This window comes from Meles meles, chromosome 11 (assembly GCF_922984935.1).
Source record: "Meles meles chromosome 11, mMelMel3.1 paternal haplotype, whole genome shotgun sequence".
Taxonomy (NCBI): domain Eukaryota; kingdom Metazoa; phylum Chordata; class Mammalia; order Carnivora; family Mustelidae; genus Meles; species Meles meles.
Window position 1 is genome coordinate 54,107,028 of NC_060076.1, and position 12,863 is coordinate 54,119,890.

At 40.3% G+C, this 12,863-nt stretch overlaps 1 pseudogene; it reads left to right on the forward strand.

Annotated features, from left to right (window-relative positions):
* The first annotated feature begins 775 nt into the window (after positions 1-775).
* Positions 776-979, forward strand: LOC123953622 (annotated as a pseudogene).
* The last annotated feature ends 11,884 nt before the right edge of the window (positions 980-12,863 follow it).

The following is a 12,863-nucleotide window of genomic DNA, read 5'->3' on the forward strand; positions in this document are numbered from 1 at the left end:
TTTGTTTGTTTGTTTTTTCTTTTCTTTCTTTCATTCAGTCTTTCTTTTTTTCTTTTTCTTTTTCTTTTTTTTGGTAAGATTTTATTTATGGGCTGCCTGGGTGGCTCAGTCAGTTAAGCGTCTGCCTTTGGCTCACATTATGACCCCTGCTTCTCCCTCTCCTCCCAGCTTGTAGAGAACAAAATACCCAGTAGATGTATTTTGAAATCCCAGCACCCTTTTGTTATCTCTGTCTCTTGTTCTCTCTCTCTCTCTCAAATAAATAAATAAAATCTCTCTTGTTATCCCTATCTCTTTCTCTCTCAAACAAATAAATAAAATCTTAAAAAAAGATATTATTTATTTGAGAGAGGGAGAGAGAAAGCACAAGTGGGGTAGGGGAAGGGCAGAGGGAGAGAGAGAAGCAAACTCTCTGCTGAGCAGGGAGCCTGATGGGAGCCTCCATCCCAGAATGCCCTGATCACAACCTGAGCCAAAGGCAGATGCTTAAGTGACTGAGCCACCCAGGTGCCCCTCATCTTCAGGTTTGAGCAGTTCGAAATGTGTTGTCTCGTTTTAGTCAGGATATGCTGTGCTAGGCTGTTGGTAGATATTGACAACCCCTGAGTCCCCCAAATCTGGATTGCTCCCACCATGTGTCCATTGCAATGTGGTGCAGGGCTCTGTTCTGTGGTTCCGCAGATGGACACATCAAAATCTCATGTCTAATGTTCTATATTTTGGCCCATTTGCTAGAGCTAGTCACATGGCCCCATTAACTGGAAGGTGAACAAGAAGCTTTGCACAGTGGCAGTATCGTAGCCAATGAGGTTTATCCGAGGCGCGATTATTGCTAATGGAAGGTGAACAAGAAGCAGTCTCCCACATACCCCAAAGATAAGACCTAGATATAATTTGTTCTAGTAATTCTAGCACATGACCAGCCTTTTATTTTTAGATCACAACTTTGATAAGAATTTTTATAATCATAGGTAAAATGTACTAAGAATATTTATGTACTAGGTATATAATGTAGATTATTTTTACACTCCTTAGAATGTTTGTATGACTTATAATTGCCTTCATTTTCTATATGAAGACATTGAAGTTTAGTTGTATTATGTGATTTGCTAGGAGTCACAAAGCAGGGGAGCTGAGATTCTTTTTGAACCTACATTGGAATCTGGCTGCTTATCCTGTGCCAAACTGCCTCTGATGTGAAGGATCCACTGATGAGCCAAGGAACTGGACTGAGTGAGATCAGCTAAAAATTCAAGATAGAAATGACAGGATGCGACTACCCAGATTCAGGTGGGTGGAGAGAAGAGGCATTAAAAAGGTGAAATTATAGGACTTGGTGATTGATTAAATGTTGGATTGTGAGGGGCGGGGTGCCTGGGTGGCTCAGTCAGGTAAGCATTTGAGTTTTGATTTCCACTCAGGTCATGATCCCAGGGTTGTGAGATCAAACCCTGCATCAGGCTTCGAGCTAGGCATGGAGCCTACTTAAGAGTCTCCCTCTCCCTCTGCCCATCCCCCACACTCTCTCCTCTTTAAAAAAGAAAAAAAGTGGGATTGTGGGGTTAGTAATGAGTCAACAATGACTCTTGAATGTTACAGCAGTTTGGGAGGGGTTTGACATGCCCGGAGAAATGTGGGTGGAGATGTCAAGCTGGCTGACAAAACTCGGATTTGCAACTGGGGTAGAGGTCAGGCTGGAGAAGCTGACTTGGGAATTCTATACTTAGATGAGACTTTACATGTGCATTGGATAAGATCCTCCAGAGAGAAGACAGCATGGGATGAGAAGAGTGTCCTGACAATTTTTGGGGTGGGGCCGGGGGAAATATAGGATCCTATAGTTCCCAGGGAAGAAAGAGAATGAGGAGTAAATTATCATAAGGAGTTGAGTGCATCTATCAGGACCTCTGTCTCCATTGCAGTATGGACTTCATCCATAACAAACTCCCTTTTATGAGAGGGTGTTCGTCTTTGTTGGTTAGAGCATGCCCTAACTAGAATTTTACCATTAGACGTACTTTTTTGTTTTTCAATCTGGATATTAATGATGTTCAGTTTTAATCTTTTGGACTTTAAGAGTGGACTTTCAACGGAAAAGATTAAAAACCACTTGGAAGCACTGAATCTAAAACATGAAGGAAAGACAATGCCATCTTTAACATCATAGGAAAGACAAAACCGGGAGGAAGACAGCAATTAAGATAGTTTAAAAATGGGATTGGGGTGGTGCGTAGTAAACTCCCAAATTGTCAAAGAGGCTGAAATTCTAGTTTCTCTTCCATTTTTTACTCTTCTCTTTGTTTGGTTTTCTTCAGCATTAACTGCTCTTGGAAGTCTTCACCAGTTAGAGCAAAGCTAGTCCTCCTCAAGCTCCTTTGGTACTCTGAATTTACCTTTGGAGAATTTACAAGGTGTGTGTAATCAGAGGCACATTAACTGTTAATACCATGAAGCTAATGAGATTTAAACTTCTGGGTTTCTCGCTTGATCAGGTCACTGTGGGTGCTGGGAGTTGCAGAGTATTTCCAAATGTGGCGAAGCCAGCTACAACCAGGAAGCATTTCTGTGAAAGCAGTTTTGATAAATTGCCCAAAGAGATGTCAGAAGATGGGGATCTGAATCTCCATGCCTCTAGCACTTTAAATTATTTACTTTCTCATTCTAAATATTCATACCTAATTTCATATTTCTAGTTTTGTACTCCTAATTCCTCTTTTGCTAAATCTTTATACATTTCAGGGCCACAGAAGGTGGCTTTGTCCTGTATCATTTTTATTATTAGTCAATAGTGAGTGAACTGTCCTGATTTAAGCCCCTTCTTACACCCAAAGGTTTAGCATGGTGCCTTGCTCAAGGTAAGCCACAGTAGGTGTTTGTCGAGTGAAGAAATGTGGTGGAATAAATCATGAGTTAAGAGAAGTCCCAGAGTTTGGGAGAGGCAGTGTGGTCATGAGTTGTAAGAAATGTAACAGGGCCTTGAAGCACACGAAGAGCTCTGTGATGGGGAAGAGGAGAAAATTCTCAGGACTTTCAATTTCATCTGGGGAAGTCAGGTCTAGTAGATATCTCAGTTTTCTTTTCTCTTTGAAATATCTGTTGTTTGATAGAGCAGAGCTTCAAAAATAATTAAAATATACCTTCCCTCCACTGGCTGCAGAATGCTTCACTAAAAATTCATAAAGAGGAGATTATAGTAGAGCTAGGCTCTCTAGAATAAAATTTTATTCTTCATTCAAGATCAGGTCAGAGAGATTTGCTTTAAGAATTTTATGTGATGGGACGCCTGGGTGGCTCAGTGGGTTAAAGCCTCTGCCTTCGGCCCAGGGTCCTGGGATGGAACCCAGCATCAAGCTGTCTGCTCAGTTGGGAGCTTGCTTCCTCCTCTCTCTGCCTGTCTCTCTGTCTACTTGTGATCTCTGTCTGTCAAATAAATAAATAAAATCTTAAAAAAAAAAGAATTTTATGTGATAGGAGCTTTCTTTAAGTTTTTTACTTAAGGCAGCAGGACAAGACTAAGAGGTTTTTAGTTCTATTTTATACTAAAGGTATCTGAAAGATGGTATCTATCAATTTTATGGGAGACAAAAACAAAAATTAACTAAAACTAAAACAAACAAATGAAAAAACCCAAAACAAAAAAAAAATTTACTAAAACTGATTTTCTGCTCCAAAATAATCCTTCAATTTCAGTTTTTCTAACTGAGCACCTTCTCTCTTATCTTCTAATTAAGCTTTGTTTTTATGTAGATTTAAATTTTTTTTGTTTTTATGTACATTTAAAAAATGATCAGTAAAAAAAGTGAGAACCACTGAGGAACATACATTTGAGTTGATTGTAGGTTAAGTGGATTTTAGGTCTAGGTATACTTGGGTTTGAGACAAAACTGTATAACAGAAAACAGAATAAAAATAAGATGAGAAAAAATGAGCCTATAATTATCTTCTTCATTGTTTCATCAACTTTTCACTGTCCATATTTAATTAATTGATAAATCATATCTCTAAGTGAATCCTCATTGGCTTTGGAGTGAAAAGCAGTCTATTAATTTGGAGTCTGATGACATTCCTTTATATTAGTTTAGATTAAAAAAAGGAAGGGAAAAAAAACCACTAAGAGTGGAAGTTTGGGAAAGTGAGGAGGAGGAGGAAAGATGAATCCTCTCTCTTCTGCCTTGAGAAAAGTAAGAAGATCCCTAGAGCCTAAAATGGAGAAAACATTGCTCCTACCAAGTTCTGAGGGGGCACTAGTCTCCCAGATCCTGGATATAATATAGGCATAGCCCAGTAAAAAGAGTGTAGTGGTTAAGGACTCTGGCACTATTTCATTTCCAATCTTAGCAGTAGGTGAGTGATTTGGGGCTAGCTGCCTCTTAAATTTGTTAGCATTCATCTCCAAGCAACAGAAAAATCCAAGCAGTGCTTTAAACAAGACAGAGATTTTTTTCTTTAAAGGAAACCCAGACATTGGTAGTAGAGAGCTGATGCGGTGGCATGGTCACTGGGAACTTAAACTGTCTCTATTCTGCAAGTCCAACATCATTAGTGTGCAAACTCACAGTACAAGAGAATTGCTTGAGTTCCAGCGATTATACCTATATCCCAGCAACTTGCAAGGAGGAAAGAGCAAAAGGTAAAGGCCAATAACCTTTTAAGAAAGTTTTCAGAAGTACACTTACAATGCTAATGTGTACATATTATTGGATATACCTTAATATTAACATTGTCACAGTTGGAGAAAATGAATCTGAGAAATGTAAATCTCTATTTTTGGGTACTTATGCACAACTAAAAACTGGATTTTCTCTTGCTAAGGAGGAAGGGGAGAATGGCTATAAAGGTGGTAACCACATTCTCTATCACATGTCTTTAAGCTTCAGTTTCCTTATCTGTCAAGTGGAAATCAAAACAGAATCTACCACATAGAGTAGATCAGACAATGTTAAGGGGCGTGCCTGGCGTATTGTTCCTCCTCACCAAATGTTAGCCATTCTTTGTGGAATATAAATATATAATTACCCCATATTAATTCCCAACTTCATCCTTCGAGTTATACAACCCTCTTAGTTTTGCCCAGCGAGGGATTACACCTCCCATTTTCTCTGGTATATGTCTCAGTTGTGACTAATGAGAAGTGAGAACTAATGTGTACAATTGTAAGGCAGATACATAGAAGTTATCCTTTTCTCTTGACCTCCTATTCCCATCCCGCAGGCTGAAATGTGTTTGATAGTGCCAGTCCCGCTTTGACCATGGACTAGGGGGGAAGAACAAAATAGAAGGAAGCTGGACCCCTAAGTGACCTTGAGGATCTGTGTCTCTCACACTTGCTGGACTACCTCCCAACCTTGACCTTTTGTCAGAAAGTAGTAAACTCTCCATATTACGTAATCTACTGTAATTTTGCACCTGCTAAAGCTGTGGATGGGGTGCCGGGGTGGCTCCATCAGTGAAGCATCTGACTCTGAGCTTCGGCTCAGTTCATGATCTCACAGTCCTGAGATTGAGCCTTGTATCGGGATCCACACTCTGCAAGGAGTCTCCTGGTCTACAACCAAAAACAATGCCCATTTTCATGCCATGGTGCAGGGTCCACCAAGCACAGACACTGCACCTGCTGTTGCTAATGCTAGTGACACTGCATAGGCACCGACCACCTCCACTAGGATTGTTGCTACAGCTGGTTCTGGAAATGGCTTCTAGCAGCTCCCATGGTCACTTCCCCTCTCCAAGATGGATTCTGAAGGATGCTGCTGCTGGTTCATGTACCAGCTTCAAATGCAATGCCTGTGTTGGGCACTTGTAATCGATAGCATCCTCACTCCAGAGGAGGTTGGGAATGCAAGTCACTGGCATTTTAGCTTTTTTAAGAAGGAGGTAGACTTTGCCTGATAGGTGAAACCCTAACCAAACCCATCAGAGTTTTACATGCTGGCTAGCTAAAAACAATGATAGGTGTCTCCTCTAGTCGTTCCTGTTTCCACCTGGTGATCATCGAACAACAGAACTTCATTATAGATTGAAGATCAATCTCTGTATGCCCTTGAGTTTGTCATTCAGAGATGTGGTGATGGTAAGAAAAGGACATTTATTAAGTACATGCTATAGAGATTCAGGGAGCTGTTGGGGGTTTAGTGGTGAATAAGGAATGACCCCTGTCTTCTAAAACTCAGAAGCCATTACCTAAGACAAACTTACATAGGTGAGTTAAAAAAAAAAATGTTTGTATTGTAGTTTCAAATGGTGAAAATATCTCTTTGGTCAATCTGCATTATTTGTGGGTTTGGCATTTTGATTATTTCTAACCCCTGGATCAATACTCCTGGTAGTTTTTAAGGTCTCTCCTATGCTCTTTTGAGCCAGCAGTACTCTTCTGTTGTTTCCCTTGTTGATGAACGGAATAGGTTTTGAGCACGTGTTCATGGTATGTTTGTATTAGAGTCAGGTTTTTAACTTTCTAACATTGTACAATTAGAATTTTAATGGTATGTGTTCTAAAGCATGACGTGCAAAGCAGTGGAACGTTTGAGTCATCCAATGCTCACGTTCCCGGGAGACGTCAAACAAGGCAATGTTCTGCTTTCTTGTTTCGCTCTCCTGCTGGAAGCTACTGGCCTTTCTATAGTCCATTTAGTGCCATGTTTTTTTGTAATTTTGTTGTTGAACTTACGGCTTAAAACAGTCCCCATAGTGCTGAACTGCTATCTAGTTCTTAAGTGCAAGAAGACTGTGATGTGCCTTCCACAGAAAATACACCTGTGGATGTGCTTTGTTTAAGCATACCTTATAGTGTTATTGGTCGTGAATCAAAATAATGAGTTAATACTGTATATTAAATAAATACATGTCTTTGAACAGAAACACATATGAAACACTTTAACATATGAATCAGTTGACAAAAATGTGTGGTCAGAGCTTGCATGAAAGGAACGCTGTTCCAGGAGCAATGGTTCAGTATTTGTTAATTTGCTGTTTGTCAACTTTATCAAATCCAACTATCGTGAATAATGGGGATGAATTATGTTATCATTTTTTCTTATTTTAAGACATACAAATTCATTGTAAAATAATGTAAACAATAGAGGAATTCATGAAAAAGAAAATTAAAAAAAAAAACCAAAAACACTGCACCCTTGCCACTCAGAGGAAACCATGAATGTTACCATTTTGATAAAAATTATTTCAAATATTTCTTTTTACACATACATTTGCATCCATCATTTTATATCAACGTAATGATATGATTGTGATTCTAATTTCTTCATCCAACATGTAAATTATAATTTTAGAATTTTCAGACTCATACAAACATATGGAGAGCATGTGCTAAAAAAAGAAGTATCTAGGGGCTCCTGGGTGGCTCAGTGGGTTAAGCCTCTGCCTTTGGCTCAGGTCATGATCCCAGGGTCCTGGCATGGAGCCCCACATTGGGCTCTCTGCTCAGCAGGGAGCCTGCTTCTCTCTCTCTCTCTCTCTCTGCCTGCCTCTCTGCCTATCTGTAATCTCTTTCTGTCAATTAAATAAATAAAATCTTAAAAAAAGAGAGAAGTATCTAATTCATTAAAAAGGAAGCCAGTAGGAAAGCAACAATGGTTCAGAGGACTGTAAGAGAAACATATGTTTCTATAGCCATTGAAAGAAAGAATATAAAATGAGGTTGGTAAGTCGAATACAAAACTGCTTAAGATACTCTAGGACAGTAAAACCTTAACCTTTGGGAAAACCCTTTTTTTCTGGACAGAACTTATTTGCAACTTATCAACTGTTTATAAGCTAACATCTAACTTTACAGAGTCTGGGGACAACTCATTAGTCAAATAAGTCGAATTAAGTCAAATAAGCCAAGTAAGTCGAATAAAACTTCCAGAGAGCCTAATGCTTCTTTGGCAGTATTAAGAGACAAAGCTCTAGTAAATACATTAAGGGAGGAAAAATTATAATGCATTAAAAATCAACTCCAATTGCCCTAAATTTCTTAAAATGTAATCAAAACAAAGTTAAACAATTTTGTTAGGTTGGAAAATGCTCCATCTCATGAAACAATCTAGTTGTAAACAATAATAGTTTAGCAGAAGGTCATGTCCCTGGTTCAGCAACATCTTTGAGGCAGGACCCTGTTGTTGACACTCAGTGGACTTTTTAAAAGCATTCAAATGAGATTCTGATATTCTATCAATTGTATCTGGAGTATCACTCCAGACTTTTCCTGAAAAATACTTGGGGGATGTCAATATAATTTTTTTCTTATGTGAATGTTGAATGAAAACGTATTGAGAAATAGGTGTGTTCGGATAAGTTGGTTATTTATTTATTTTAAAGGTTTTATTTACTTATTTGAGAGAGAGAGAGAGCACGAGCAGGGGCAGGAGGCAGAGTGAGAGGGAGAAGCATACTCACCGCTGAGCAGGGAGCCCCAGGAAGAGGCTCCATCTCATGACCCTGGAATCATGACCTGAGCCAAAGGCAGACACTTAACCAACTGAGCCACCCAGGAGCCTCCAGAGGCAAACAGTGTTACCTGTTTTTTCTGCATCCTTCCAGATTATTGTCTGGATAGATAACTAATACAACACTGAATGTGATACTTCTTGTTGTCTTTCCTTTTGGGAAGCCCCAAAGTCCTATGAAACACTGTGAGCCAAAGGCACACTTACAAGCAAGGCAGAGACTAGACAAACCCTGCATGTGCATGCAAAGGGAGCAAGTTCCCAAATATGCCCCGTGATCTTGGATTATTACTCACTTCAAGGTGATGCAAGTGAAGGCTAAGAATTCATTAGCGGTCACTGGAGTAGTAAGAGTAAGCTCATTGGAGGAGAATGTTGTTGTGTCCTGTGCGGTTCTCCCTCTACCCTGCTCTGCAGAAGAGAATAGGCAGCTGGGGACTGTGTCTTCTCTTTATTCCAGCAAAGGAGTGACAGGCATCCACTGGAGCTTGGAGGCATTGCAGTTTGTGTCTGCATATGCTGAGAGAGGTCTAGGTGAAGCCTGGCTGGGGACTAAGCAGAAAGGAAGCCTGGAAGGTTTCACTCGGGGAGCAAGCTGGGCTGCTGCTTCTTCTTCTTTTTAAAGATTTTATGTATTTATTTGTTTTTTTTTATGTTATTTATTTATTTTATGTATTTATATATTTATTTGAAAAAGAGAGAGAGAGATTGCACAAGCAGGGGGAGGGTCAGAGGGAGAAGGAGAAACAGGTTCCCTACTGACCAGGGAGCCAGATGTGGGTCTTGATGCCAGGACCCTAGGACCATGACTTGAGACGAAGGCAGACGTTGAACTGACTGGCACCACAAGCTGGGCATCTTCTGACCTTAGGGACAAGTGTGTATTTCTCAGACACCATTAGATGAGGCCTTCATGATAGAACTGATTGTACGTTGTGGTTAATGGGACCCTCAGACATTTCCCAAGAGGTGAAGGGTCCCTACCACTACTGTGTCCCCAATATAGGGATGAGAACAATTAAAACCCATACCTGTTTCCACAGGTATGTTTCCACAGAAGTTTCCACAGAACTGCGAAGGCCCCCTGTGAAAGGAAGGATCAGCTGCTTCTCTCACACAATGAGGGCACACGTTTTAGTCAAATAAGAGCTTTTGTGTCCTTTATTCCTGTTATTCCAACCCTGCAGGGTCCCCCAATTTTAAATTTTTACTTATTTTTAATGGAAGTGCATTTAAAATTTGAAATTTAAAACTTGAAGGTGTACAACACATTAGCTTGATACACGTATGTATTATAACATGATTGCCATCGTAGCAGTTGATAATTAGTGCCTCATTCACATTATATAATTATCATTTTTTTAGTGGTTGGAATAATTATGTTCTAGTCTCTCAGCAAATTGGATGATTGTCATATAATATTGTTGTTTATATTCACTATACTGTGCATTAGATCCCCAGGACTGACTTACCAGCTTGTACCCTCCAACATCTATCCGATGATGGTCCCCAAACTGTAGCTAGTGACAGAGGATTGGGAGGAAGAGTGAGAAAGAGGAAAGAAACAAGCTGTTTTCTTTTTCCCTGCTGCAAAAGCTTGATACAGGGTAGGCGGAAGTTTTAAATTGAATGCCACTGGAGTTTTATGATTATTAGGTTGGACTGTACTCTAGAATATCTCTAAGTGACGTTACAAGCTATGACACCAGTCCAATTCCATGCAGGAGCAGAAAATAACATAACCAGAAAGAAGAAGCAATGGGAGAGAGAATTAAATTGCTTCCTACTTGTCTGTATCTTATCGTTTCCTGTTGTCTGATATATGGGTCAAGATTGAGGATCTGAGAGCCCCACTGGGCTGGCCAGTGCCAGAGTGGAGAGGGTGGGTCCCAAGCAGACACAAGGGCCCTGGGGAGGGTGAAGGAAAGGCTGCTGTTCTTTCCTGCTCTATTTAAGGGCAAGTATCCAGCTTCTTAGTTTTCCACTGGAATGGGTCTACGCATCAGGTAACGCAGGAGACCCAGAATAGAAGAAAACAACAAAAGAATGGGAGAGGACAAAGAGCTCTGGCTTCTGCAGAAATTGGAAGAGAAAGGGTTAGGTGAAACCAGTGTTGGGAAGGAAAGCCTGGACCTTTGAAGTTCCTTTATGCTGGTATTGGTGCCCCTGCCTGTCCTGACATCAGGGTCACACATGTGGATCCTTTCTATCCGTCTCTGGATCCAGAAGACAGCTGGCCTCTGGCATTTGGGAGGCAGGACAGTGCAGCAAGCAGTCCTCTATCCATTCATACAGTACTCTGTGCAGTACAACTTGGCAGCAATTTATTCGTATCTAACAGAAACTTTGCAATGTTTATATTTGTGTAAGAGTGAGGTTTAGGGTCACCTTTACATAACTCAAAATCACAGGTTTAAACAAGTATCTCTCTTGTGTAAAATTCCAAGAGAATGTGGTCTAGAGCTGGTCCTTGCCTCAGTTCTAAGAAGGATACAAGTTCTTTCCAGCATAATCATGAACCAGCAGGATTCAATCTATGTTCCAGGCAGCAGGATGGAGTGTAGCCAATGAAGGATGTGTCCAGTGAAGAAGAAAGGGGGAGTCACAGAACACCTATGCCTAAGGAAGTATCCTAAAAGCTGCAGAGGAGCTGTCCTGCCCACGCCTCTTTTGTTTATTTTTTTTTTTTTTTAGATTTTAAGATTTTATTTATTTGACAGAGAGAGACACAGTGAGAGAGTGAACACAAGCAGGGGGAACGGGAGAAGGAGAATCAGCCTTCCCTCCGAGCAGGGAGCCCATTGTGGGGCTCAAACCCAGGACCCTGGGATCATGACTGAAGCCAAAGGCAGACGCTTAACAACTTATCCACCCAGCCGCCCCTTGCTCATACCTCACTGAGGAGCCCTCAAGCACATGGCCATGCCCAGCTGCAAGGGACACTGGGAAAAACAATGGATTCGGGATGACTAAATATTTGGCTAAAAATTTTGGCTGAAGAATGAAAGAATATTGGGGAACAATTAACACTGTTTTGTGCCTTGCTTATTTCATGGACTAATAGATCTTGGAGGTGATTCTGTATCAGATCTGTATTAAGCGCTTCCTTATTCTTACGTATTTTCTCTTTAAAGGCTCAATAACACTTCATTATTTGGAAGTATCAGGAAGTATTTAGCTGATCTCCTGTGGATGGGTAGTCAGATATCAAACTTACATTATCACAGATATTGTTACAGCAAGTAACCTTGAGCATAGGTAGTGTTGCATATATGCGAGTGTATCTGTAAGATAAATTCCCAGATGTAGAGTTGTTGGGATTTTGTAATTTTGGTAGATTGTTGCCAAATTGTCCTCCCTAGGGTTGTAACCACGAGAGTCCCAATATCAACAATAATCCTTTTCAACACAGTGTTTTCTCACACTTTTTGATCTTTGCCTATCTGATAGTTGAGGAATTTTAAAATTTAAAATCAGTGTTACAATTAATTTTTTTCATATATTTTACGCTTTTGTCTGCTTGTCTCTAAAAGATAAGATCCTAGAGAGGAATTACTGAATCCAATGTTATGCAAAATTTTAAACTCTTGATCTTTGTGGACAAATTTATTATGGAAGCTGTGTTAATTTTGTCATTTGCCACCTACGATGCTTGTAAAGAGATCCCTTAAACAGAGTGTACAGAGGGAAAGTGCAGCAGCCAGGAAGATAGTTTTTAGAATCCACCATACTAGAGTTTGAATTGGATTCCTTTAGAATCCTCTGAAGAGGATTAAATTATGATTATTTAACGAAGTATAGTTGATACCCAGTATTATACTTGTTTCAGGTATACAACCCAGTGATTGGACATTTGTAGATATTGGTTGAACACAAACATAAACACTGTTTCCCCTTTGGTGAGTGGCTGCTGAAATTTCCTTTTTTTTTTAAAAAGCTTTGCTGGGTTGCTTGGAATTAGCTTCACATATGCATGGGTGGGGGGTCAGCCAGAGATTCGGGTGAGAGTTTATACCCCCAGAACTTGGAGCTCTCCCCTCTACATCTTCCCTTTCTTGGGTATGTTTTCTCAACTTCCAGCTACTCTGGTTGCCTTGTACTCTGTCCTGTTCTTTGAATCAGCTCAACTGCACAGACTGTCCTTTGGCAAATGCCATAAGAAACAAGGAAGGCACGTAGTAAGTTAGTAAATTCTTTCTCACGTGTGAGACCCTCACTGTCTGCAGAATTTAACATTCTTTGGTTTTTTTTTTTGTGCCTTTGGGCAGGTTTTTTGGGGTCAAGTGTTTTGGCTATAGGGGCATCTGGCTATAGTGGCTCAGTCGGTTAAGCATCTGCCTTCAGCTCAGGTCATCATCTCAGGACCCTGGATCAAGCCCCACATCATGCTCCCTCCTCAGCGGGGTGTCTGCTTCTCCC